This window comes from Oryctolagus cuniculus, chromosome 1 (genome assembly GCF_051225735.1).
Source record: "Oryctolagus cuniculus isolate XC-2025 breed Fujian yellow rabbit chromosome 1, ASM5122573v1, whole genome shotgun sequence".
Taxonomy (NCBI): domain Eukaryota; kingdom Metazoa; phylum Chordata; class Mammalia; order Lagomorpha; family Leporidae; genus Oryctolagus; species Oryctolagus cuniculus.
Window position 1 is genome coordinate 53,065,818 of NC_142867.1, and position 25,882 is coordinate 53,091,699.

Below are 25,882 nucleotides of genomic sequence, written 5' to 3' on the forward strand. Positions count from 1 at the left end.
GGAGTGTTTTATATTTTCCTGGATACTTATCCGGACACCTTTTTTTTTTTCCAAAAGATGATTGGACAACCTTTCATTTATATTCTTAGTTTTGTTGCAGAAAAAGTATTGAGAAGTATTTAAAAAAAACACTGTAGATTAAAATGCTATTTTAGGGCAAAAAGCAATGCATGTATGGAAAGGAAGTTAAAGTTTAAGGAGAGAACAGAACAGTGTTCAATATCAGACAGCTGAAGTCGATCTACATGTTTTAAAATGATGGTGGGAATTAAAGTGTGTGATATCGACATTCCGCTGGGTACATCTGGAATAATTGTACTTCTGTTCATTCTTAAAATTAGTGTTGACAATGTGCCACTAACACCATGATTTGTAGCTATTTAATGATCAAACATTCTAGATGTCAACCAAAAAGAGTGCAAATGACTACATGGTTTTTCAAAATTCTTTCAAGTGACAATGAAAGAAAATTGTGAAAACCACTTATCTAGGGACAAGGCTACGGAGCTTCTTGTCAACCTCAAGCTCCCCCGTATTCCCCCCATCCTGTTGGTGGAGACGAGGCTGGGGCAGAGTAGAGGGTGCAGATGAACTTCCTCGTCAGCCTGCTGCTGGGGCCCAGTGTCCTGACGCATCCCCGACTGTGACCGAGTGGAGGCTTCAGGTCCCTGGCTGCCTGCGTTATTCACACCTCCAGTCCCCTGCGTGAGGCCAATCCAGACTTGACAAAAAGGAAACGTGTGGGCATGTCTTCTGCTGGGATGTGGCACCACGTCACTCCACCATTCACACTCGGCTGGCTTTGCAGCGTTTATGACTTTCGGCTACAGGCAGGAACACGTCCGTGTGTGCAGTAATTGCTATGTGGCCAAGTGTGATGGCTTGATGGATGGCTGCGTAAGATGGAGAAAGTGGAAAATGGGTCAGTGGCATGCTTTTCTTCCCCTTTCTTCCTTCTCACCTTTGTCCCCAGTTCCAACAGTCCCTACTCTCCCTGCCCACAGTGTGGCACATAAGGCTCTTGTCACTGAAAAGCTTTTAAAAAAAGCCTTTTTTTTTTTTTCCAGTGAGTTTTCACTCTCTCAGGACTTTGGAGTGGTCTGCAGGTGACTTCTGGCTGCAAACTGTCTGGGTGTCCATGAATTAGAAACCCCACTGAGATCCTGCCATGTTCAAGTCTTTGTTAGGGAGCCAAAGCCCTCTAGGCAGCTTCCCCAGATGTCAGCACCTTGGCAACGCCTTGGTTTGAACACAACTTTAATAGCGACTAATTCCCTCGGCCGTGGCACTGCTGCAAATGCTCATCCCCTCACAGGCAAGTTTCAACAGCTGTGTAACCAGATGAAAATATTTTCCCAAACAATAGCACTGTGGCAGAAACAGCTAAGGCACGTCATGGGGACAGCTGTGAGGCCGGGAGCAAATGGAAGTGGGACGGCTTGTCTGCTGTCTGGAGTGACTGCTCCCTTAAGTCTTTAACAGCTTCTGCAGGAAGGGGATTGTTGCAACTATGGACAGATTTTTGTTTTGTTTTTGGCGTATTTATAACACATGACAAGGAATTTGTGTTCTGGAACTATAGCGCCATCGAGCGGAGGTTACTGGGAGAGTTACTCTCCAGTTCCAACCCCAGTTTTGGAAGGAGGGAAAAGTGGCCACCCAGAAACACCAGCTGGGCACATGCAGGCCTGGAGCAGCAAGTCCATCCTTTGTTTTTGATATGACCTCACCTCGCTGATACCACCCCCACCCCCACCCCATCACCTGCTCCCATGAGTACTCTGGTGGGTACCAGAACTAGGATGCTTAGTCTCTCTGATGGCAACCACTAAAATATATGCTATTACTCAAACACATGTCGTTTGCCTCAGAGTCTTTCATAAACTTACAGATTCATTTAAACCCAGTTTGACTCTATGTGTGGGCTTAGGGCTTAGCTTATGTCAAGTCTAACAATAAGAAAGCAGAGATGACAATGCAGGGAGTGGCACTTAGAAAAAGGCCACCTTTTCTTGCGTTCATTTCCCATGACACTCACAGCTGCTTGGTGACAGGCTCTCTAAGAAATCAATGTGAATTCTCATCATAGGGATGTGAGCAAATACAGACGTCCCTTTGTGTCTGTGGGGACTGGTTCTAGGACCCCTGCAGAGAGCAAAATCTGCGGATGTTCAAGTCTCTCATATAAAATGGCACATCTGCATACAACCTATGTACACCCCCTGTACACTTTAAGTCCTCTCTATTTATAATATCTAACACAATGTAAATGCTATGTAAAAGTTGTGGTAGTGTATTGCTTGGGAATACTGACTGGGGGAAAATCTAAGGCATGTTCAGTGCAGATGCAATTGTTTTTCTGAATATTTTCAGTCCACAAGTGGTTGAAGCCATGGATGGGGAGCCCTCCTGGTAAAGACTGGCTGTATTCCTGTATCCATTTCTCTGGATGAAGAAGCAGTATCTCAGAGATGAGTGAGTGGCTTGTGTGGGTCAGAACCTGGTCTGATACTGGAATCTGGGTTCTTTCTGCTACATTTGCTGCCATTAATTCTGCTTTCCCTGAACGTGGGTAATAAACACACTGTCCTAACTAAGTCCTTGTGATTCTTTGTACTTCAGCAGAATCCTCTCTGCGTTTTCCCAAACACAAGAGTACTGCTTGCCTGAGAATCCTTCTTCTTCCAGTTATCCTTCTCTAGAATTTTTCCAGCTCTGTCAAGTTGTCCTTGCATTTTGAGGGCCAAGCCTATAACGGGTGATCCAAGGGCCCTTTTGTTTCGTGCAAGGATAGGTACCACTTCTTGCTTGATTTTTAATTTCCAATGTTGACCACAAAATTCTAAAATTTTTAGAGCTGCCAGGAGGCTTAGAAATGATCTCTCACAGTGGGACTCAACTTCAGTGTGCATCAGAATCACCCTGAGGGCTTGCTCAATAGGTATCCACTGCTGGGTAGCCAACTACCCCAAAATTGAGAAGCTTAAAATGATTGCTAATTGCTATCTCACAGAGTTTCTGTGTGTCAGGAATCCAGAAGTGGCTTGGCAGTGCTCCTGGCTTGGGGACAGCAGTCATCTGGAGGCTTGACTGGCACTTCACAAGCCACTTCTCAAAGGACTTGCTTGTACGGCTGGAGGTGAAGCCTGTTCCTTACCACACAAGTCTCTCGGTAAAGCTGCCTGAACATTGTAGAGACCTGGCTTCTCCTTCCCAAAACTAGTGATCTAAGCCAGAGACCAAGAGAGTGACCAATCTGCAGTATATTCTGTAATCTCATCTTGGAAGAGAGATCCGTAACTTCTGATGTATTTTAGTCACCACACAGACAAATCCTGGGACGAGATGGGACAAGACTACACGAGTAGTGTAGGCATCACTGGGGACCATCTTGGAGGTAGGCTATTACAGCTTGTTAAAACACAGATTTCTGGGCCCCGTCCAGACTTTCTCATTCACTAGGTTCAGGGTGGGGCCCAAGACGTTCCTAACAAGTTCCCAGGTATTTCTGGTATAACTCATCTAGGACATATACTTTGAAAGCCACTGATATAGCCCATATTCTGATTTCATAAATGATGAAATTGAGTGCCACAAAGATGGAGGAAAGTTGGGTAGCAGAAAAGCATGATTAATTATGGAGTACCTGGGATGTTTTAGGCACCAGGCAGTAGTCTTTACATATATTTTTGTTTAAAACAAACCCTGTGTATTACCAACTTATGAACAAGGAAACTAAAAGGAGCTAGGTAACTTGCCCAAGTTCACATAGATGAGGGATCACCAAAAAATTCATGGAAAGTATTATGTAAAAATCTGTACATGAATTTTTTAATTGCAACCAAAAACTAACTTTTAATTCCATTTTCCACAAATATTTTGAAGATCCCCAGATCTGATTCCTGAGCCAGAGTTTTGTTCAAATGAATAGTCTTAAATCTACTATTCTAGTTTAAGTAAATTTATTTTCTTTGAAATTGTATTAGCTGTATTATTATGATCCCATCTCACAGTATTAGATAATCACCTTATAACTTGTACTCATCGAATTTCCATCCCACAAACTAAAAATCATCCTTAGTTTCATTTGAAGACGTGAGAGCTTCAACATTCACAGTACATTCTAAGTCTGTGGAGCTATGTAGAAGCACTGGTTCTGGCAGCGATCCTTGGTGGACTTTGATAATCAGACCAGTTACTCAGAGGTGGAAACCCCAGTCTGTTGCAGGGCTCAACTTGCACGCTGAAGTCACAGTTCCACCCAAACACGGGGCAAGTCTCCTAACAGCCTGACTTGGGTTCGTCATGTGAAAAACGAGGAAAAGAAGAACCACTTCCTGACCCATCTCACAGGGTTTACTGTGAATGAAGTAACATATGCAAAGTCTTTTGCAAGCTGCTAAGTGCCTTGCATGAAGAAGAGACAATTACTGCATTTTTCCATTCACCACCTGCTTATTTCTACTTTTTGGTTCTTATCTCATATTTTGAATGGCACTATGCCATTCAGGCATTTATTGAAATGATTAATTGATTTTTCTTATATAAAATATTTCTCTGGGAAGAATCAAGTTTAGGGTAAGAATTTTTTTTTTTTTTTGACAGGCAGAATGGACAGTGAGAGAGACAGACAGAGAGAAAGGTCTTCCTTTGCCGTTGGTTCACCCTCCAATGGCCGCTGTGGCCAATGCGCTGCGGCCGGCGCACCGCGCTGATCTGAAGGCAGGAGCCAGGTACTTCTCCTGGTCTCCCATGGGGTGCAGGGCCCAAGCACTTGGGCCATCCTCCACTGCACTCCCAGGCCACAGCAGAGAGCTGGCCTGGAAGAGGGGCAACCGGGACAGAATCCGGCACCCCGACTGGGACTAGAACCTGGTGTGCCAGCGCCGCTAGGCGGAGGATTAGCCTAGTGAGCCGCAGCGCCAGCAGTGTGGTAAGAACTTAGAACAATTAAAAAGGGTGGGGGGGAAGCAAACTCTTATTGTATGCAGGCCCCTCATCTAGGTGCTTAACTTTTAGCAAGTCTGTAAGGGTAAAGTCAATATTTCCATTTTTGCATAGAAATTAAGGAAAAGAGACATAAGGTCATTGCCCCAACCAGGGAAGCCAGGATTTGACTCCATGCTTCCTCAAAGTAGTTAAAATTACTCATCACAGGGTCTGGCTCAAAGTAGACATAGAATCAAGGGGGAGTCTTAAATGTTGCACTAGGTCATTCTTTTGGTAATGACCAGGACCTCCCTCCTGGATAGACCTATCAGAATCAGTGCAGGCTGGGTTGCCCTTATCCAAAATGCTTGGGACCAGAAGTGTTTTGAATTTCAGATGCTGGAAAATTTGCTCATACGTAAGGAGATATCTTGGGGATGGGACCCAAGTCTAAGCACAAAATTCATGTATGTATTCACATGTACATGACACTTCTAGCTTGAAGGTAATTTTATATAACATCCTCAAGAATTTGGAGCATGAAACAAAATTTCACGGTGCAGAATTTTCCACTTGTTGGTGTCATGTTGGTGCTTAAAAAGCTTCCGATTTTGGACATTTCGGATGAAAAAGTGTTGGATTAGGAATGCTCAGCCTGTATTTAGAGAACAATTTTATGAGGACTTCTCAACAAATCCTTTCTTAGCAGGAAAACTTTCCACAGTGGGGAGTCAGATTTCTAGGGCATCTGTTACTGCTGATTTTCCTTTATTATGGATGATAGTGGGAGCAGAATTTCCTGATGATGACAATGTTGTAATTTTAGAACATCCAGAACATGCAATGGTCACTAGGAGGCAGCATGGTTTAACTAAGAAGCTAAGAGAGGAAATCTTGCTTTGGGGGCAAGATTATCAGATATGTGGATTAGAAAAAAAAAATACCATAAGTGGCATTATAAATAACATCTTGGTTTTTACAAAATGTTTTGTGCCAGGTGGAGAGAAAGGATCTGGACACAGTCAAAATGCTTCAAACACCTGGTGAAAAATATCTCCACGGTTGAAAATAATTCAGTGACATGTTTCAAGTCTCCTTGGCCCTGTGCTCTGCAAGTTTAATTAACACCTTTTTCAAAGGTTGAAGATGGGCTCATCAAATCTAGAGACGATGTAAAGCTCGCAGATAGAGACTAAACCAGCACTTGTTACATTTCCTGGAACATAGTAGGTACTCAACAAATGTCTCCTGAGTCTTGTTGATTGCTGATTAATTGCTTAGGACCAATGAGTAGAAATGGCAGTGCCTCTCTGTCTTTCAAATGACTAAAAATAAATAAATAAACTTCAAAAGAAAGCCTGGATGAAGCACAATCCTGTCTAAACTCGGGATCACTGCTTAACCTTGGAGGAGCTGAGCTGCTAGGCACTGCCGGGGCTTCAGAGATAGGTTGATCTGTGAGCCAGGGAAAGACGCTAGAGCTAGATGAACTAAGAAAATGGCAAAGTAGTGACTGACCTCCAAGAGCAGAAAACCAACCATCCACATCACAAGATCCAAAGCAGGTGACACGTGCAGACTCCTCCGTTTATCTCCAAGGAACTTAACTCAAGGACCACTGGAATGTCATCAAGGGCCACTGAGTTTGGATCAGGAGCCATATAATGGCTATGAAGGTAAAAACCTATCCAAGCTGGCTAGACACAAAAGCACAAAGTAGGGGAGTTCCGCGACTTGTGGGAGGGACACAGAGAAGCCAACTGCTCAACAGAGGCACTCCAGGCTGGACCTGTCACAAAACCCATTTCACACTTGGTGGCAGTGGAGCAGAGATTTCTAATAGACCGTGTGCTCTGGATAGGGTTGAATTCATGGGCAGTGAAATTTCTGTTAGAACAGTTTTATACCTGGTGCACTAGTTGGTACTTTTCACATATTGCCTTAAAAAAATTTATTTGAAAGGCAGAGTGACAGAGAGATGTGCAGAAGATGGAGAAATGGGGAAGTGGGGAGAGAGAGATTTCATCTACTGGTTCACTCCCCTAAGAGGCTGCAACAGCAGGGGCTGGGCCAGGCTGAAACTAGGAGCCAGGAACTCCATCCTGGTTTCTGACACGGGTGGCAGGGCCCAAGAACTTGGACCATCTTCCACTGCCTTTTCAGGAGTATTAGCAAGAAAGTGGATCAGAAGTGGAGCAGCTGGGAACTAATAGAGGATGCTGGTGTTTTAAGTGACAGTGTAAGCTGCTGCACCACAATGACAGCCCCTTCGTACTTCATCTTTGATCTTCACAACAGCTCTATGAAGAAAGTGTTAGGAACCTCCATTTTCAAATTTGGAGACCTGATTGCCCTACGTCATTGGTTAGGGCAGGATTCACATACATCAAACACTCGCTCACTGAACAATACCATCTGTGGTCTGTGCCAGGGGAGTGGCGCAAATCATAATTGCTACAGGGGTGTAAACAGAAAAGGCAGAGGAGCCAAACCAGCTTGTGATAAATGAAAAAGCATCAATCATCCTCATGCGTTGCCCCCAGCGCCAGCTCATCAGGAGGCTGAGCGGCACCTCTCTCAAAGCACTTTTCTAGAGGTAGGAATGGAGTCCAGAAACTTCCCTGATCACACACAGAAATGCAGCTGGCTGGGGGCAGAGGAGGAGAAAGCAGAGCCCTTTTATCCACGTGAACGTGCGTAACCCTCTCATTGCCAGTGAGAAAGGGGTCAGTCAGTCTTCCTGGAGAAGAGATGGGAACACTGACTTGCCCAGACCTCGCCCATTCCCTTCCAGATGCCCTTGTGGAGCCCTCGGCCTCCTGTAAGTGGGAGCCTGGGACACAGAGAGGTAACGTGACTCAGCCACATGCGTGGCCCAGCGGAGTTTTACATTCTTACATACTTGAAGAAGTCAGTGTTGGCTGAACTTAATAGTTGAGTCTCAAAATACTCATGAAGCAGCCGGCGCCGCGGCTCACTAGGCTAATCCTCCGCCTAGCGGCGCCGGCACACCGGGTTCTAGTCCCGGTTGGGGCGCCGGATTCTGTCCCGGTTGCCCCTCTTCCAGGCCAGCTCTCTGCTGTGGCCAGGGAGTGCAGTGGAGGATGGCCCAGGTGCTTGGGCCCTGCACCCCATGGGAGACCAGGAAAAGCACCTGGCTCCTGGCTCCTGCCATCGGATCAGCACGGTGAGCCGGCCACAGCGCGCCGGCCGCGGCGGCCATTGGAGGGTGAACCAACGGCAAAAGGAAGACCTTTCTCTCTCTCTCTCACTGTCCACTCTGCCTGTCAAAAAAAAATAAAAATAAAAAAAAAATACTCATGAAGCAAACTTCCCTAAAAGAAATCGATTTGATTGGTCCACATTGATCCTGGGTTGGACATCTGGCTCTTCAAGTTTAAAAGGAACCTAACACTTACAGTACTTACTGCTGTTATTACAGAAACACATTGAATATGCGCTTTCGTCTAATTCCATAAGGTTGATCTTATATCCATTTTTACAGAGTAGGGGATTGATGCTAACTGAGGTGGAGTGTGTGCCTCTGAACTTGTGCTTTGTTTTACGCCACGGGAGCCTGCTCTGTGTAGTAGATGTGCCAAAGGTCTCACCCCTGGGTGCTCTTCTGCATGGCAGAGACCGACTGCCGAGCGCTGCACTTCCAGACTTGAGTTCTGGGTGTGAGTTAGGTACTCCCAACTTCGTAGGGTACTGATTGGGAACCTAATTCCTTCGGGAGAGAGATGGGTAGAAAGCATCCAATCTGCTGGTGCAGGATGCGGCAGGAGTGTGGAAGTTCTGGGGCCAGCAGGTACAAATGCAGTCTCCCACTTAAGCAGCAATGGGTGCCTCATGGTGTAGACGCCACAGCACCTTCAGACGGTGATCTCAGTGTGGCCTGGGGTTCATTTCTGCACAGTCAGGCTGGGGCTTGTCTCTCTGGCCTCGTCATTGATCCTGTCCATTTTATACCCTTACAGCTAGGTATAGGCAGAGCTCCTCTTTCTGTAAGTGAACACGGGCCTTACCTGAGCTGGGGCTGGGTGGGGGGTGCGGATCACAGCTAACATTTTAGGAAGTAAGATGGGTTGATTTCCCCTTGCTATGCATGTGCGTGAATTCTCTTCTCCTGTCTCACGAGTGGGCGGAACCTAAGGATGCTCATGTGGGAGTCTGACTCCTCGTTTGATAATATGGTATTCGATGCCTGTTTCCTTCCTACTATTATTCGCCTGGGAAGATCATGGCACTGCCCGGTCACGTGGAGGACGTGCCAGCACAATCCCATCCCCACTGCTGAGTTACTATACCCATGGAAAGCCACCTGCAACTCCCCTTAAGCTGACATCTATTTTATAGTGGAACTCCCCTCCCTCCTCTCTATGGGGGCCAAAGGAAGGCGTATGTCTTATTTATCTCTTTGAAATGATTTTTACATGATAATTTTCCTTAGTATGATCACAGCTTGGTTCAACATTCTCACAACCAAGTGTTTTTCTTCTCTTTTTGGGGGAAGTAACTTGGAATCACAGAGAAATATTAATCATTTGATGTGGTTTTCTTGATTAAAGGAATTGTACGCAGTTATTTGAAAAATTCAAGGAAGGCTCATTCTCGGATTAGTATCAGATAGAACTTGTATATCTATAACTCATCTCACAGAGCAATTGGCTTTTCATTACAAGTTCAAACACAGAAAAATAAAGAAAATGACAACAGTCATATGATTAAGCCTCCATTAGCAAAATGTCTCAAGGAGCAGCATTGTCCAACCATTATGTAATAAAAACTTTTCTTTTTTTTTAACTTTTATTTAATGAATATAAATTTCCAAAGTACAGCTTATGGATTATAATGGCTTCCCCCCCACCATAACTTCCCTCCCACCCGCAACCCTCCCCTTTCCCTCTCCCTCCCCCCTTCCATTCACATCAAGATTCATTTTCAATTCTCTTTATATACAGAAGATCAGTTTAGCATATATTAAGTAAAGATTTCAAGAGTTTGCACCCACATAGAAACACAAAGTGAAAAATACTGTTTGAGTACTAGTTATAGCATTAAATCACAATGTACAGCATATTAAGGACAGAGATCCTACATGAGGAGTAAGTGCACAGTGACTCCTGTTGTTGACTTAACAAATTGACACTCTTGTTTATGGCATCAGTAATCACCCTAGGCTCTTGTCATGAGTTGCCAAGGCTATGGAAGCCTTTTGAGTTCACCAACTCTGATCATATTTAGACAAGGTCATAGTCAAAGTGGAAGTTCTCTCCTCCCTTCAGAGAAAGGTACCTCCTTCTTTGATGACCTGTTCTTTCCACTGGGATCTCACTTGCGGAGGTTTTTTTTTTTTTTTTTTTTTTGCCAGAGTGTTTTGGCTTTCCATGCCTGTAATACTCTCATGGGCTTTTCAGCCAGATCCACATGCCTTAAGGACTGATTCTGAGGCCAGAGTGCTGTTTAGGACATCTGCCATTCTATGGGTCTGCTGTGTATCTCACTTCCCATGTTGGATCGTTCTCTCCCTTTTTTAATCTATCAGCTAGCTGAGCACCAAAGGGGAAACTTGTTGAAGTGAAATGGACACTATGAGAAACAGTGACTTGATCAGCTCTTGTCCTGACTGTTGATGTACAATGTAATACTTTATCCATTTTAGTATTTTTTTTTGTTCTAGTACTATTGGTTGAACTCTATAATTAACACACAATTATTCTTAGGTGTTTAAATTTTAACTGAAAAGTGATCCCTGTTAGGAATTTGGAAAACATCATGCTGAGTGAAATAAGCCAGTCCCAAAGGGACAAATATATGTTCTCCCTGATCGGTGCCAAAAACTTTTCTAACTTCTGTGTATATAATTTTGGTGGCCTCAAGAAAGACCCACACATCCAAAAACAATCCCACTTCCCTGGATTACAAATACTTCAATTTCTTCAGTTGGTGTGAAGGCTAATTTTATTAGCCAACGTTGGCTATGCCACTGAGTGCCCAGATATTTAGTCAAGTTTTACTTTGTATGTTTCTGGGAGGGTGTTTTTAGACAACATGAGCAATCTAATTGTAGAATGAGTAAAGCAGATGGCCCATCCTAAAGTGAATGGGGCTTAGTCAGTTATTTAAAAACTTGCACACAGCCAATAGGCTGACCCTTCCCCTAAGCAGAGAGAATTCCTCCTGCCTGCCTGCCTTCTGACCGTAACACTGGCATTTTCTCCTGCATTTCCACTGAAACATTAGCTCTTTCTGGTCTTTAAGCCTGCCAGCTTTTGGGCTAAAACTACAGCACCCACTCTCCCAGGTCCCCCATCATTGTGTGACCCAATTCCTTATAATAAATATATATATATCAATTTGTTTATATGTGTGTTTGTGTATATTCTTTTTAAAAAATAATATAGAAAGGACAGAAAACTACCCCTGTATAGCAGAGGGAGGCCCTACTTTTCCACCTGTCTGCTCACGGAAGACTAATTGACAGGTGCTCCTGTCTCTGAAGCATACATTCCTGAGGAGAGCCAGCTGCCTGACCCAAAAGGCAGAGAAAAAACACTTGTGAAGGAGGCACGTGGCATCACAGACAGCTTCATCTGATCATAAAATATGCATAAGGTTTTCAGCAGAATCTTGGTGAGTGGCAGAGGGGTAAAGGGAACGTTTCCCGTCGCGGGCTGTGGACCAGGAAGGCTGGTTCAGAGGGAGCCAGCGCCTCTCAACATAAGCTCGGCTTGAAGGCTTTCACGCGGTGAGATCCTCAGCATGTCCGTGACTTCCCGGGTGACACCCAAGTGTAGACTTTTTGAGTCAGAGGTGCCAATGGGCAGGTTTGAATGCTGGGCCGGATTCCCTGACTTGCCTGGTCATCGTCTCTTGGGAGGATCGTTGCCCTCTCTGAGCTGGGGTCGCCCACTGCTCAGATGTCTGCAGCTCCCATTCAGATTTCAGGCCTTGAGCCTCTCAGAGTCAGGATGGAACAAGACTGGGACGCGGGCATCACAGGAATGGCAAGCAAAGAGTGAAACAGACAAGTTCAGCTTGCAAGGAGGAGCCAGCAGCAACCACAGTCAAGGTCAACCTTGAAGATCAAAGCCAGAAATTCCTCAGGAATTCCTTTGGCCCAATACTCCGGTCTCCAGGTGGTACCACTTTCATCCATGGATGTGATGGGGCTTGCCCGTGCCATACAAGAAGTTCCAAGGGCAGGACTCTGGACTCCATGACCCTGGAGTATTTCTACTTCATCACCACATTTCTTAAAGGAAAATTTAAACTTAAGTCCCGGACCTTCTACCCAACAGACCAGGAGACTCGCCACTGTGACCCCGAGGGCAAGGGCCTCGGCCAGCCTGTGGAAGAGCAACTCTAGGAGGCAGGGGTGTGGACACTGGGTCCAGAATCAAAGCTGTGTAGACTGCCCACTTCCACATAGCTCACTTGTCCATACGTGGGACTCGGGAAGGGCCTGCCCACCAGGAGTCATGGAGGGGAAAGGACATGAGCAAACCCCACAATCTAGCTCTGTCCCTCACAGATCACTTCCTTCTTCTGTGCCTCAGTTTCCCCATCTGTAGAACACACTGGTCCAATTTCGTGCTCTTTAGTGTCATTGATGTTCTGACATTCTACAGGTAAAAAAAAAAAAAAGTGTCCCTTTATTTTATAATAGGATGCTTGGGACCCCTGCACCCCATATCAGACTGCCTGGGTTCGAGTCCTGGCTCTGCTCCCAATTCCAGCTTCCCACCGATGCTCACCCTGGGAGTCAGCAGAGGACGGCTCAGATGCTTGGGTCCCTGCCACCCAGGCGATCGATGAGGATTGAGTTCCCGGCTCCTGGCTTTGGGCTGACTCAACCCTTGATATTGCAGGCATTTGGGGAGGGAACCAATGGATGAGAAATCTCTGCCTTTCAAATAAATAAAATGAAAAAAAAAAAAAGATTTTCAAGCGCCCCCGTTTGAGCTAGAAAGAGGAACGTGCCACGCCTGTGTCAGAGGCAGAACCATCCTGTGCTACAGTCCGAGTGTAGGTGTTCTGGAATGAAAGGCCACAGCAAATGCAGATCTCTATTAAGATTGGAAGGGGTGTTGAAGGAAGGCAAGAGAAATAACACCCCCCCACACACCCTGGCTCATTTTGTTTTCACATTTCCAACACAAATTCTGAGGCAGGGCCTTTCCTCCCCTAGCCATGAACTTCTCCTCTCTTCCTGGAACACAGTTCAATGGGAGAGGCTGGCAGAAGGCTGGCTCTTCCTCTAGTGCATTCTCTCCCCTGGGCTTCAGGGCAGCAGCCAGCTTCAGCCCAAGGCTCTGGGCCACTTATTTTATTTATTTATTTTTGACAGGCAGAGTGGACAGTGAGAGAGAGAGAGACAGAGAGAAAGGTCTTCCTTTGCCGTTGGTTCACCCCCCAATGGCCACCGTGGCTGGCGCACCGCGCTGATCCGAAGGCAGGAGCCAGGTGCTTATCCTGGTCTCCCATGGGGTGCAGGGCCCAAGCACCTGGGCCATCCTCCACTGCACTCCCAGGCCATATCAGAGAGCTGGCCTGGAAGACGGGCAACCGGGACAGAATCTGGCGCCCCGACAGGGACTAGAACCCGGTGTGCTGGCGCAGCAGGCAGAGGATTAGCCTATTGAGCCACGGCACCGGCCACTCTGGGCCACTTATGATGGAGTTAGCACAACCCGCCACTTCCCACTGAGATGCAGAGCAGAGATCATTCTTAACAACGCGATATTTTTTTTTCCAAAGGAAAGTAGACGATGTTAGGCTTTGTAAGGAAAGATGTTAGTGATCCTGATGTTGTTATCCTGATTACAAAATGCCTTCTGCCTGGGAAAAGTAGCTGCTCTGGGGAGGGAGGTGCCCCTTTCAACATGGGGTCACAGGGCTCAGCGAGGCCCCACCCAAAGCCTTGAATCTTTGCACCTGTCCTTGGCTGGGTAAGTCCCATCCACCTCCAGGGTGTGGTATGACTTCTTCAGGAAGTCTTCCTCCACCTGTAAGGTTGGGTTAGGTGCCTATGTCACATGGCAATGCCCCACTGAATCCCTGTGTGTCCCAGGACTCCCGGTCATCCTCCTGCGTCCCCTCTTTGGAATGCTTTTGCTCCCTGCAGCCTGCACCCAGGACCCTTCTTCAGAGGAGCTGACAGCCTGTGACAGCCCTTGGCACAGGGAGCTGTGACTCCCTGGAGCTTCTGAGGTTTTGCTCACTACTCCGTCCCAGGAGCTATCAATGGACTCAATGGAGTTTGGGAATGAATGAAGAGACCATGAACTACAAGTCTCTGAATCAATCCTGATAGAAGGGTGAACCCAGGAACATATCTGGCGCCTCCAGAGAAGCACAGGTCTGCAACAGAAACAGGAGAGCATGTCTTCCCCATGATGGAGTGAGTGTTAGGGGACCCTAGAAGCTGGGCGTAGGCCCAGAAGAACCTCTTCTTTCTCATGCATCTCCCTTCACTGCACGCTCTCGGCCTTTGGCTGTCAATCACATCTCCCAACAGGCCTTCCTCCTAAACATGTTCTTGTGTGTTCCATCAGTCTGTCTTCATCTCCTGGCTTCTTGCCTCTTGTTAGACACTGAGCCACCCCGAAGTTCCACCCTGAACCCTGCATCCTCTCCGGCAGCTCTGCTCACTGGTGTTCCCCCAGCGTCCCCAGTCTCCTGTGGCCACCCCTTCCAGACGGCGGCACCTGGGGCCTTGGGCTGTAATCGCCACACTCCTGGCCCACTCCTCTGTGGAATGTAGTTGTGACACTGAAACCCGCTCTGTTGCCACAGCACTGTGACTAGCGCGTCCAGGCAGGCCCAGGCAGGTCACCAGGGGTTTTGTTGACACGAAGGGTAGCCCGCAGCTTTCCCAGAAGAAACCGCAGCAATGGCTTAGAGCTGACACTTGGCCCAGAGGGAGGCGTGGGCAGATTGGAGGCCTTTATACTCTGAGTCATGTTGGGGCAGGGGATGGAGGGCTGGGGGCTGGAGCATCCTGAGGAAGAAGAGCAAGACCCCTGCCCGGTCTAGTTGGGAGTGGGGGGTGGGCCACTGATGGACAAGTCACATAGCAGAAATGAGAGTGCCGGACAGGAGGCCTCTGCAGGGAGGGGAGGCCCTCTGGTTCAGAGAAAGGGCCCTCGAGTAGTCCAGAGTGGAAAGAGCCTTCAAGAGGCAGAGATGAGGCACCGAAACCTTAGGCTGAAAAGAAAAACTGCCCGGAAATGAACTTGGTAAAAGTGGGTTTCTTTCCCTGGCTAGAGTGGACAATGTTCATCAAACATTCACAGGTTAAGTTCAGAGCGCTTGGCGAGTGTGGCAGTGCAAGAAGTGATGGCGACCTCGGCGAGGCAGGCAGGCAGGGGTCACAGGGGATGTTAATGATTCACGCTCGGCCAGGAGGCTGACGGACTTAGACACTGACTACTGTAGGACCCAGGCACAGGGAGGCGCAGAAGGAGCACGAAGATGACAAGGCTTCATGCAAGGTGGTCCCAGGGGAAGGGCTGCTCTCACAGGTGCAGTTCCAGGTTTTCCTTGCTGTCTCTTTTGCCACCCCGCCCTGTCCAGACCCCCATCCACACACACATACCCCACCAACAGCCAGAGACAACAAATCTGCCGGCCTCCTTTCCCTTCAGCAAATGTGTACCTAGGGTCTTCCTCGCAGCGGGCACCAGAGAAACAGAGGAAGTCAATTGGAAAACGTCTCTGCCCCTGGGGTACTTGTGCGCCATGGGCGGGACACAGGCAGGATGCTGGCATGTGGACAGTGACATGCAGTAGAGGAAAACCCAGCAGAGAAGAGGCAAAGAGATCCTGACTAGAACAGGTCGGGAAGGCAGAGCCATGTTCATGACGGAGGGCAGGGCAGGCTCTGAACTCGCACGGGTTCTTCTGCGCCTTCTCTATGCCACAGCTACCCACAGAGAACACCATGAGTACAGTGACCGACAGGAGGACGTGGCTCCTGCATCTGTGTGCTTACAGGCTGGTTCCCTTTCTGCACACGCTACACCAAGGATCTTCTCCATCATGGTCACGGGCACGTTACCGCCCTGCTTAAAACCCTTCGATGACTCTGCAATGGCTCCAGGATCTAATTCTGGCACCCTAGTAGGTTTTAGGACTTCACATCCCTGTCCCATCTGTGTTCCGGTCTGGGTCCAGCCATGGCTTGCTTTCCTCCTCTCTTGAGAGAGCATCATGAAAGTCTAATTTGCCTGGGACAGTCTTGCATTACGCCTGTCTTCCTGCCGTCATTGCTGTGTGCTACTTTGCTCTCGAGAGCATCCCAGTGTGGATAAGAAATCATAGTCAAGGCTTCTGGGGTACCAAACACTCATTTTGTTCAGGACCACTTTCTCCTTTCCAGCCTCTGCACTTTGCTCACACTCTACTCAGTCTGGGTTACTCGCTCCTTTCTTGCTTATCTGATGAAACTCTCCTTTTTCTTAGGAGCCAGCTCAGAAACCACCATTCTGCTCTTTTCTGGGCTATCTCTGCACCCTGGCCCCTCTACCAGCCAGCACTCTCTTTGCCCTCCCCGTGTCCCTGCAGCAAGGAGCCCCCTCTCTACCACAGCTCTTGCACGGCATACCTCTGTCGTGGTGTCCTCTCTTCCTCTGCACTGGGATAGACCTGTGCCCTTGCAGCCCTGTGTTCCCAGGGCCTTGCACAGTGTCCAAACAGGGCAGGTCCTGAGTAAGCGCTGCCTGACTTGGATTCAAAGCAGTTGTGCTCTATCTGCAAATATAATGTCTTAAGGCCTAACTGCAGCCAAGGAAACTGCTAGAACTTAGAGACTGGGTCTCTTGTGCCTTTGGTTCTTATTTCCATGTTTTCCCATGTGGTGCATAATTTTTTAAGCACAGCATAAGGATGGTGGCCTAGGATTGGTCTCATTAACCTGCACCTTAATTTTCCAGTTCACAGGTGCTTGCTCACCTATATGACATAATGGCTTACCCTTCCGGCTCCCCTGCCTCCTGGAGCAGGGCCATCACCCTGAGCCTTGATCAGAGGAGCAAAGAAGCATATTCTCAGCCTATGAGGACTGGGCTGGAAGGACAGAGAGGTGTTAGGGGCAGGAGAAAAGCAGCCCTTCTCTGGAGCTGACATGAGGCGTTTCTAAAGAAGAGACCCAGGGGAACGTCTTGGTTTCTGCAGAAGTATTTCAGGCAGCTGACAAAGGCAAGAGTGACTGCGCGGTGAGTGGTCCTCACCCAGGGAAGATGACGCAGGAGGCTCAGCCCTCAGCCCTACAGACAGGAGAGGGGAGTGTTGAGACAATGGCAGGGACACACGTCATGACTTAGGAATCCATTTTGCCATTCATTCAGGCATTCATTTTCTCATTCATTTTCACTTATATCCGTGCAACATTTATGAAGGACCTGCCTTGGGCCAGGCACTGTGCTAAATATTCAAAATACAGCTGGTGAGAAAAACAAGAGACCGGCGCCGAGGCTCAATAGGCTAATCCTCCACCTAGCGGCGCCGGCACACCGGGTTCTAGTCCCGGTTGGGGCACCGGATTCTGTCCTGGTTGCTCCTCTTTCAGACCAGCTCTCTGCTGTGGCCCGGGAGTGCAGTGGAGGATGGCCCAAGTGCTTGGGCCCTGCACCCCAAGGGAGACCAGGAGAAGCACCTGGCTCCTGCCTTCAGATCGGCGCGGTGCGCCGGCCGCAGTGCGCTGGCCACGGTGGCCATTGGAGGGTGAACCAATGGCAAAGGAAGACCTTTCTCTCCGTCTCTCTCTCTCTCTCTCACTAACTCTGCCTGTCAAAAAAAAAAAAAAAAAAAAAAAAAAAAAAAAAAAAAGAGGGCCGGCGCCGCGGCTCACTAGGCTAATCCTCCGCCTTGCGGCGCCGGCACACCGGGTTCTAGTCCCGGTTGGGGCGCCGGATTCTGTCCCGGTTGCCCCTCTTCCAGGCCAGCTCTCTGCTGTGGCCAGGGAGTGCAGTGGAGGATGGCCCAGGTGCTTGGGCCCTGCACCCCATGGGAGACCAGGAAAAGCACCTGGCTCCTGGCTCCTGCCATCGGATCAGCGCGGTGCGCCGGCCGCAGCGCGCCGGCCGCAGAGGCCATTGGAGGGTGAACCAACGGCAAAGGAAGACCTTTCTCTCTGTCTCTCTCTCTCACTGTCCACTCTGCCTGTCAAAAAAAAAAAAAAAAAAAAAAAAAAAAGAAAGAAAGAAAGAAAAACAAGAGACGCCAGCCACATCAGGGCAAGCAGAACATTAGAAAATAATTAGGGGGCCAGTGCTGTGGTGCAGTGGGTTAAAGCCCCAGCCTGCAGCACCAGCATCCCATATGGGCGCCAGTTCTAGTAACAGCTGCTCCTCTTCTGACCCAGCTCTCTGCTATGGCCTGAGAAAGCAGTGGAAGATGGCCCAAGTCCTTGGATCCCTGCACTCCTGTGGGAGACCCAGAAGAAGCTCCTGGCTCTTAGCTTCGGATCAGCTCAGCTCTGGCTGTTACAGTCATTTGGGGAGTGAACCGACAGAATGGAAGACTCTCTCTGGCTCTACCTCTCTCTGTAACTCTCTTAAATGAATAAAATATTTTTTTAAAAAATTTAAAAATTTAAAAAAGAAGATAATTAGATGCTCATTTAAAATCTCAGCAAGTGCTAGGAAGGCTACATGCACCATGCTGGGGGCAGGCCTACGCTTTCCTGCAAGGGGCAGGTGCAGGATAGGTGCATTGTGATGGGGAAGGTGGGCCCTGGGGGTTCCAGTGCATGGGAAGATCTCGTTCCAGAGAGGAGCATGACACAGCCAAGCAGAGTTAGGGTTCAGAGATTGAGGAGAGAGTGGGACAAGATGAGGCTGTAGGGAGAGGAGGTGCCAGGTCATGTAGGGCTGTGTCCACTGCTCTGGGGGACCTGCTCTCGGGCTAAGTGAGTGGGGGATGACACGAGAAGACTGAGCACTGAGATGGGCACGAAGCATGTGCACGTGTCACCTGATGGTCTAGGCACCTCGAAATCGGCTCAAGCTCAGCATGAACTATTTCAAAGGAGAGGTTACTCACAAAGCCCCTTCGAGAACTCGTATGAGAGACACTGGACTGTGCATGTAGGAGAGGGCTGCGTGCGAGACTCACAACAAGCCGTCTTAGTCCAGCAGTGCCGTGAAGTGTCTGGGTGCCATCTGGGTGTGGTTTCCTTGCCTCCTGGGCTGGGACCGGCTGAAGTCCCTGGACCTGTTGAGCTCCACACGCTGAGATGCGTTTTGCTTTATTCGCAGAAGCAATCCCGTGTTTGTGCAGGGAAGCAGGAAGAGGAAGCAGCTCGAGACACATTGTAGAGAAGTTCCTTTCCAAAGCATTTTCAGGTGTGAAAACAGAGGAGCAGCTGTATAGGTCCCAGGAGTGGCACCGCCACACACCCACACCCACACAAACACAACACACACCAGCGCGAGATTCCTTAGGTAAAAATCAACATGGATCTCTGTTCCCGACACAGAAGGGCCCATGCTCCTGGCCAGCAAGGCTCCAGACCCCTGGCAGAGCTGTCATGCCTGAGCTTCTTGGGAAATTCTTCCTTTTCCTTGCAGCCAATCTAGCAATGCAAGTGGCATAGGCCTGTGATGCAGTAACCCAGAAAAAGGGCTCCTGTGTTCATCCTGGGGAGTCCAGTACTGGGTGACGTCCCTCCCAGTGGACGTGGAGTGGCCACCCTCCAACTCAGCTGAGAGGGAGAGAAAGCCTTGCCTATTTCAGGCGGTCAGCTACACAAAGCCCTCCCCGCTGGCTGGCCAGCTTACAAAGCTCCAGGCCAGAGTGAGACCCACACATTTGCATTCCTCGGATGGCATCACACTGAGCACAGGCAGAAATGCTTCTGGCCAAAAGGAAAGTGTCATTTTTGCCATTTTCCTCTGTCCAAGAAACCACAAGCAAGCAGAGAAGGGCTCAACTTGAAACTCGGAGAGCAAATCTCTCATTGCTAGAGATCCATTTGGCCAAGACAAGTTTGCAAAGCTGCAGCAGACATGATTCCCACCTTTCAGGCCTGTAGCCACAAAAGAAAATCACACTTTGTTTCAGTTCCTAAATAGCCGGGCATTAGCTCCAGACCGACCGCTGGAAGAGAGCTCCCTCCCAGGGGTCCCTCGGTCGTTGCTAAGAGCCCTCAAAGGGATGTGGCGGTCCAGGCCCTCAGCTGCGGCCGGGCACGCTGCCTCCCCATCCCAAGGCTCCCCTGCTCTTCCAGCCCGTCACGAGGATGCCAGCCACGCCGGTGAGGGGCTTTTCCACGGAGAGGCCAGGGAACTGCTGGAGGGTGCTGAGCAGAGAAGCAACAGGCCCTTGTTGCTGCTGGGTTAGAAACCAGCTGTAAGGGCCGAGAGCCTCCTGATGTGCAGGCGAGAGACGACTGGGGCTTGGCCGGGGCAGGGGCCGGGGCAGGGGCAGGGGCAGAGGAGGTGGGTGGAACCCGTGGGATGGCCTGATTGGAATGAAAGCGAAAAGAGCAGTCAAAGGGGCTCTGGCTGAGAAGGAACAAAGATGGAGCTGCCACCAGCTGACTTCACTGCCCTGAGCTGAGCATAAACCCTGCTCATTTGGTTGACCCAGCCGAGTCTCACAATTGTCGCCCACTGGCAACGAAGCCTAATTGGGAGCGGGGAAGGCGGGTTTCCCTCCTGATCCACCGAAGGTGAATTTCATTGTACTTAACAGACTACAGGCGCTTGTCAGGCTGCAAAGAAACCTTATCCAGAGATTTTTTAAGGGAGCAATTTTATAGGCAAAATTTATGATCCTAATAACATTAAAACTAACTTGTTAAAATGAGAACAAAATTTAACTCTTTTAAGAAAAAATATCCACTTAGTCTTGGGCTCAATGAGGAAATCAAAATGGAAATTTTTATTACTAAAAATAATAAAGTGAGGAAACACAAAACTGAAAACAGATGACCTGGCAAAGCCTGTCCTCACGGGAAAATTGATGGCTACCCACCAGGCCCTCACTGTTAGAGAAGAAAGAAGACGAAGTCAAGGAAGTAAGTTCTTGTCTTAAGGGATTCACGCTACGACAACAAATAAACTAAAGGCAACCAGAAAGAGGAGAGCTGTAAAAAGAAAGGGTAAAATCAACGAAGCATGAGCCCACTACGATTTCAGAGTTACTAAAACTAAGTTAATTAGATATAAGGTTTATTTGAAAGCTTTAACTAAACCTAAAACCTGGTTCCTTGAAATACCTAAATAACCAAAAAAGCTGGAAAACAAATTAGAGCTGGAGAGAGGGAGAGGGAGGGGGAGATGGGGAGGGGGAGAGGGGGAGGGGGAGAGAGGGAGGGGGAGGGAGAGGGAGGGGGAGGGGGGAGGAGGGGGAAGGGAGGAGGGGAGAGAGATGGTGGGAAAAGAGAGAGAGGGGTTCGAGCCTGTGTCAATTCATTCAAGAATTTGGAGGAAAAGGTGACTTCCTGCCACACTGCCTGTTGCTGACACTGACCCAAGAGGAAGAGGAAAACTTTAATAGACCAATTAGGGTGACTCTGAAAGGCGATTAAAGATGCACAATTGAAAAAGGTCTCAGATCAGATGGGTTCACAGGTTAGGAACAGAACTTTCCACTTCCTGCTCTATGACCTGGCCACACCATTTAGTTCTTTAGCCAATAACAGTTACAGAGTCATAGTATGTGATGTCTAGTCATTGATTTCCTATTTTAAAAATCAGCCCACAGACCAAGCAGACTTCATTACAGTGTCACAGCATTACAGATGTCACAGATTTCTTGACATGTTACAATATGGTGAGCTGACCAAAGTAGGAAGGATGTGGAAGAGAGAAGTCAACAGCAGCAAGGATGGGTTTAACAGAAAGTAAGTGTTTAAATGATTATGAATTTGATGGAGCCAGATATGGTTTCAGGACATTATTTAGTGATAACCATCAGAAGAACTCAAAATTAAGGCTACCATTTAGGCAAATCAAGAAGAGGAAAAGGGGAGCCAGTGCTGTGGCGTAGCGGGTAAAGCTGGTGCCTGCAGTGCCAGCATCCCATATGGATGCCAATTCAAGTCCCAGCTGCTCTACTTCCGGTCCAGCTCTCTGCTATAGCCTGGGAAAGCAGTGGAAGATGGCCCAAGTGCTTGGGCCCCTGCACCTGTGTGGGAGACCTGGAAGAAGCTCCAGACTCCTGGCTTAGGATTGGTGTAGCTCCGGCTATTGTGGCCATTTGGGGAGTGAACCGGCTGTCTCTCCCTCTCTCTGTCTGTAACTCTGCCACTCAAATAAATACATAAATCTTTTTTAAAAAGGGGGGAAAGACAATGAGAAAAGGCAACAGGAGTTGGAATAAGTATGCTAACTCCACCATATTTCACACTGCTGCAGTGACAGTGTGTAGGATGGCAACAGCACGAATATAGATCTACATGTTGCAACTGAGGCTGTGATGATAACTGTTAGAACTCATAGTTCAGGGCAGTCCTTTCTGGAGAGTAGGACTGACTGGAAAGATAATAAGGTACTTTGGTTTTGTACTCTTAGGGTCTGTTTACCTCTTAAAATTTTTATAGTTGGGGCTGGCGCCATGGCTTACTTGGTTAATTCTCCGCCTGCGGCGCCAGCATCCCCTATTAGCACCGGATTCTAGTCCCAGCTGCTCCTATTCCAGTCCAGCTCTCTGCTGTGGCCCGGGAAGGCAGTGGAGGATGGCCCAAGCGCTTGGGCCCTGCACCGGCATGGGAGACCAGGAGGAAGCACCTGGCTCCTGGCTTCGGATCGGTGTAGCTCCAGCCGTAGTGGCCATTTGGGGGGTGAACCAACGGAAGAAAGACCTTTCTCTCTGTCTCTCTCTCTCTCTCTCTAACTCTGTCAAATAAAAAAAAAATTTTACAGTTAGCAATACTCATGGGTGTGTGTGAGAGCTAGGGGGAGATGGGGAGAGAAGAGGGGGAGGGAGGAAAGGAGAACGAGAGAGAGAGAGAGAGAGAGAGAGAGAGAGAGGCCAACAGAGCATGGCACTCACTCTTTGGAGAAGAAAAGAAAATCCTCCCTTGCATGATGGCCCAAGGAGGGCACTGCAGGGGAAGACACGGGAGAATGTGGGAGGAGAAGCTCTCGGCTGTGTGGGGCGGGCTGTGCCGTTGGGACACCCTTCGACTCCCACACAGTCTGCATTGCTCCGTGCGGGATCAGAGCTCCTTGAGAGCTGTGGCACCTGGTACCCAGGTGGGCTCAAGATGAACACTTGCATTCCAAGTTGTGGGACAAGGGGACAGCCAGCACCGTGATGTCACCAAGATGGGTCCAACACTGTTTCTTCCGTGAAGAACCCCCAGCCCCCAGAAGGAAGCAAATGTGGAAACAGGCTTTTCCTTGGGGGCTGGGAGAAAAAAAAAAAAAAAAAAACCAAAAAGCTGTTGGGTGAGCATGGAAAAGGAAGGTGCTGGGCGGGCCGGGGAGGCCAGTGTGGAGAACGGAACCCCCGGGTTATAAATGGGAGCCTGCCTAGAGATGGGGAGGAGGGGCCCTCCTGGCAGAGCAGCACAGGGGCTGAGAGTGCCGGGCTCGCTGTTGAAGTGCTGGGTGGTCAGTGTGCCTGGACCACAGCCATGGGCTGCGGATGAGCAAGAGTAAAAGTCAGAGGAGAGACTGAGGCAGATCACGAAGATGCTGGGCATCAGCCTGGGGTGAGGAAGCATCAATGAAGAGCTCAGAGTGGGGAAAGCCATGATCCGCTGTGCAATTTAGAAGGATCACCTTGGCTGGGAGGCCAGTTAAGACGGTGACAAGCAAGGTCAGAAACAGTGATGGAACCAAGTCTGTGACCTGGGACTTGTGAGTCTCCCAGCAAGGCGTGATTGGCCACTTGGCAGGGAAGTTGGCTGGTTTCTCCACTACTGAGTTAGTTTTCAAAAAAAATATAGGCTAATAACTCTTTTTAAAACATTTACTATGGGCACCGGGTTCTAGTCCTGGTTGCTCCTCTTTCAGTCCAGTTCTTTGCTGTGGCCCAGGAAAGCAGTGGAGGATGGCCCTCTTCCTGTACCCGCGTGGGAGAGCAGGAAGAGGCACCTGGCTCCTGGCTTCGAATTGGTGCACCTCCGGCCATTGCGGCCATTTTGGGGGTGAACCATTGGGTGGAAGACCTTTCTCTCTGTCTCTGTCTCTCTCTCTCACTGTCTGTAACTCTGCCTGTCAAATAAATAAATAAATAAATAATCTTCAAAAAAACATTTACTTATTTATTTTAAATGCTATGAGACAGACAGAGGTGGTAGGGATGGGGGGCACAGACAGAGATCTCCCATCTGCTGGTTCACTCCTCAAATGCTTGCATGCTTGCATCTGCCAGGGCTGGACCAGGCCAACATCAGGAGCTGGGAACCCCAAAGACTCCACTACTACAGCCACTACCTGCTGCCTCCCAGCCGTTCATTAGCAAGGAGATGGGATTGGAAACATCGCTAAGACTTCAACCAGGTACTCAAATATTTGATGCGGGCTGTCCCAACTGGTATCTTAGCTATGCTGTCAAACATGTGCCCCCAAAGTTACTTTTTACCCCTTTTTAATATTCTGTTCTGTAGAAGATGGCATGTTTAGTCCATACTCAAGAGGAAAGGAACTAATTTCTACCTCCTATCAGGGGACACATCTACATATATTATTTGTATCCTTCTGTATAGAAATTTATTCCTCTCTCACTATATTTCATTTATTTATTCACTTTTATCAGTATAAACTCATGGATTTTTTTATTCTTTAAGTTTTAGTCCAATATTAATGTTATTTATTTCATTACTCCAATTATTCCATCTTTGGCCATGGGGAGCTCTTTCTTGTTGGATCCTGTGTATTTTTTTGTTGTTGTTGATAGGCACCCAACCACTTTTATTTCCTTACTTTCTAGCACTACAAGGTATTCCAAACTCATCCTATATTGTCCATGTTACCAAGTCCTGAAGTTAGCTATTTCTCCAGGATCCCCATTTCCTGAGTTGGAAGATGGTATTTAGAAACCAAGGTCCAGAAAACGGGTGTAGTCTTTGCTACTCGGGGTCACTGCTTTCAGGCATAAGGGGCATTTTTTTTAACATCTCCCTTGGTAGGTGCTGTTTCAGAGGGAAAATGAATAATTTACACTTGGCCAGCCATGCAGGAGTGTGTGTGCTAACAAAAGTGCAATCCATGAACCACCAGCCTTGGCATTAGCATCAACTGTCAGTTTGTTAGGCATGAGAATCTCAAGCCCCACCCCAGAACTATGGAATCAGAAACTGGGGTTGGACTCAAGAATCCATGGTTCAGTAAGGATTGCAAGGGATTGTTTCATACAAGACAGTTTGAGGCTGTGGGATGTAGGCTTAAAATTCTGAGTTAACTATTAGGGTATTTTGCATGCAGTCCAGTACCAGCTTCAGGTAGTACCCCATGGTAACTGTCAAGCTGGCTGGCTTCTTAATCCAGCTGTGACCTCAGTCCTTGGATGTTTACTGCTCCGATGACCTGGGCATTGCCAGACAAGAGCTCAGGGGCCAAGTAGAAGCAGCCAAAACCAGAACAGAAGAGTCAGTCCTCAACAAAATACTAGTAACATATAACATGTAATTTATCCCAGGAATGCAAGGCTGATTTTAAGATCTAAAAAGCAAGTAATGTAATACAGGATCAATATGATAAAAGATAAAAACCCACATATCATCTCAACAGACACAGAAAAAGCATTTGACAAATTCAGCACCTATCTATTATGAAAACACTGAAATCAGGAATGGAAGGAAACTTCCTCATCTCACAAAGGGTACCTATGAAAAACTTACAATAAATAACATACTGAATAGCAAAAGACTGAATATTTTCCCACTATGACAAAGAACAAGGTCAAGAACCATGCTTACATCATTGTTTTTACTTAGATATTAGCCAAGGAAATGAAATAAAAGGTATCCAGATTGGAAGGAAATGAATAA

The 25,882-nt window shown here is 48.0% G+C and overlaps 1 long non-coding RNA gene across 1 annotated transcript in view; it reads right to left on the reverse strand.

Moving 5' to 3' along the window:
- Positions 1–235: 235 nt before the first annotated feature.
- The window catches only part of LOC149128398 (uncharacterized), a 76,493-nt gene continuing 50,846 nt past the window's right edge, over positions 236–25,882 (reverse strand). The window contains exon 3 of the long non-coding RNA XR_016212746.1: positions 236–893. This is a non-coding gene — a long non-coding RNA (uncharacterized LOC149128398). The remainder of the gene's footprint in view (positions 894–25,882) is intronic.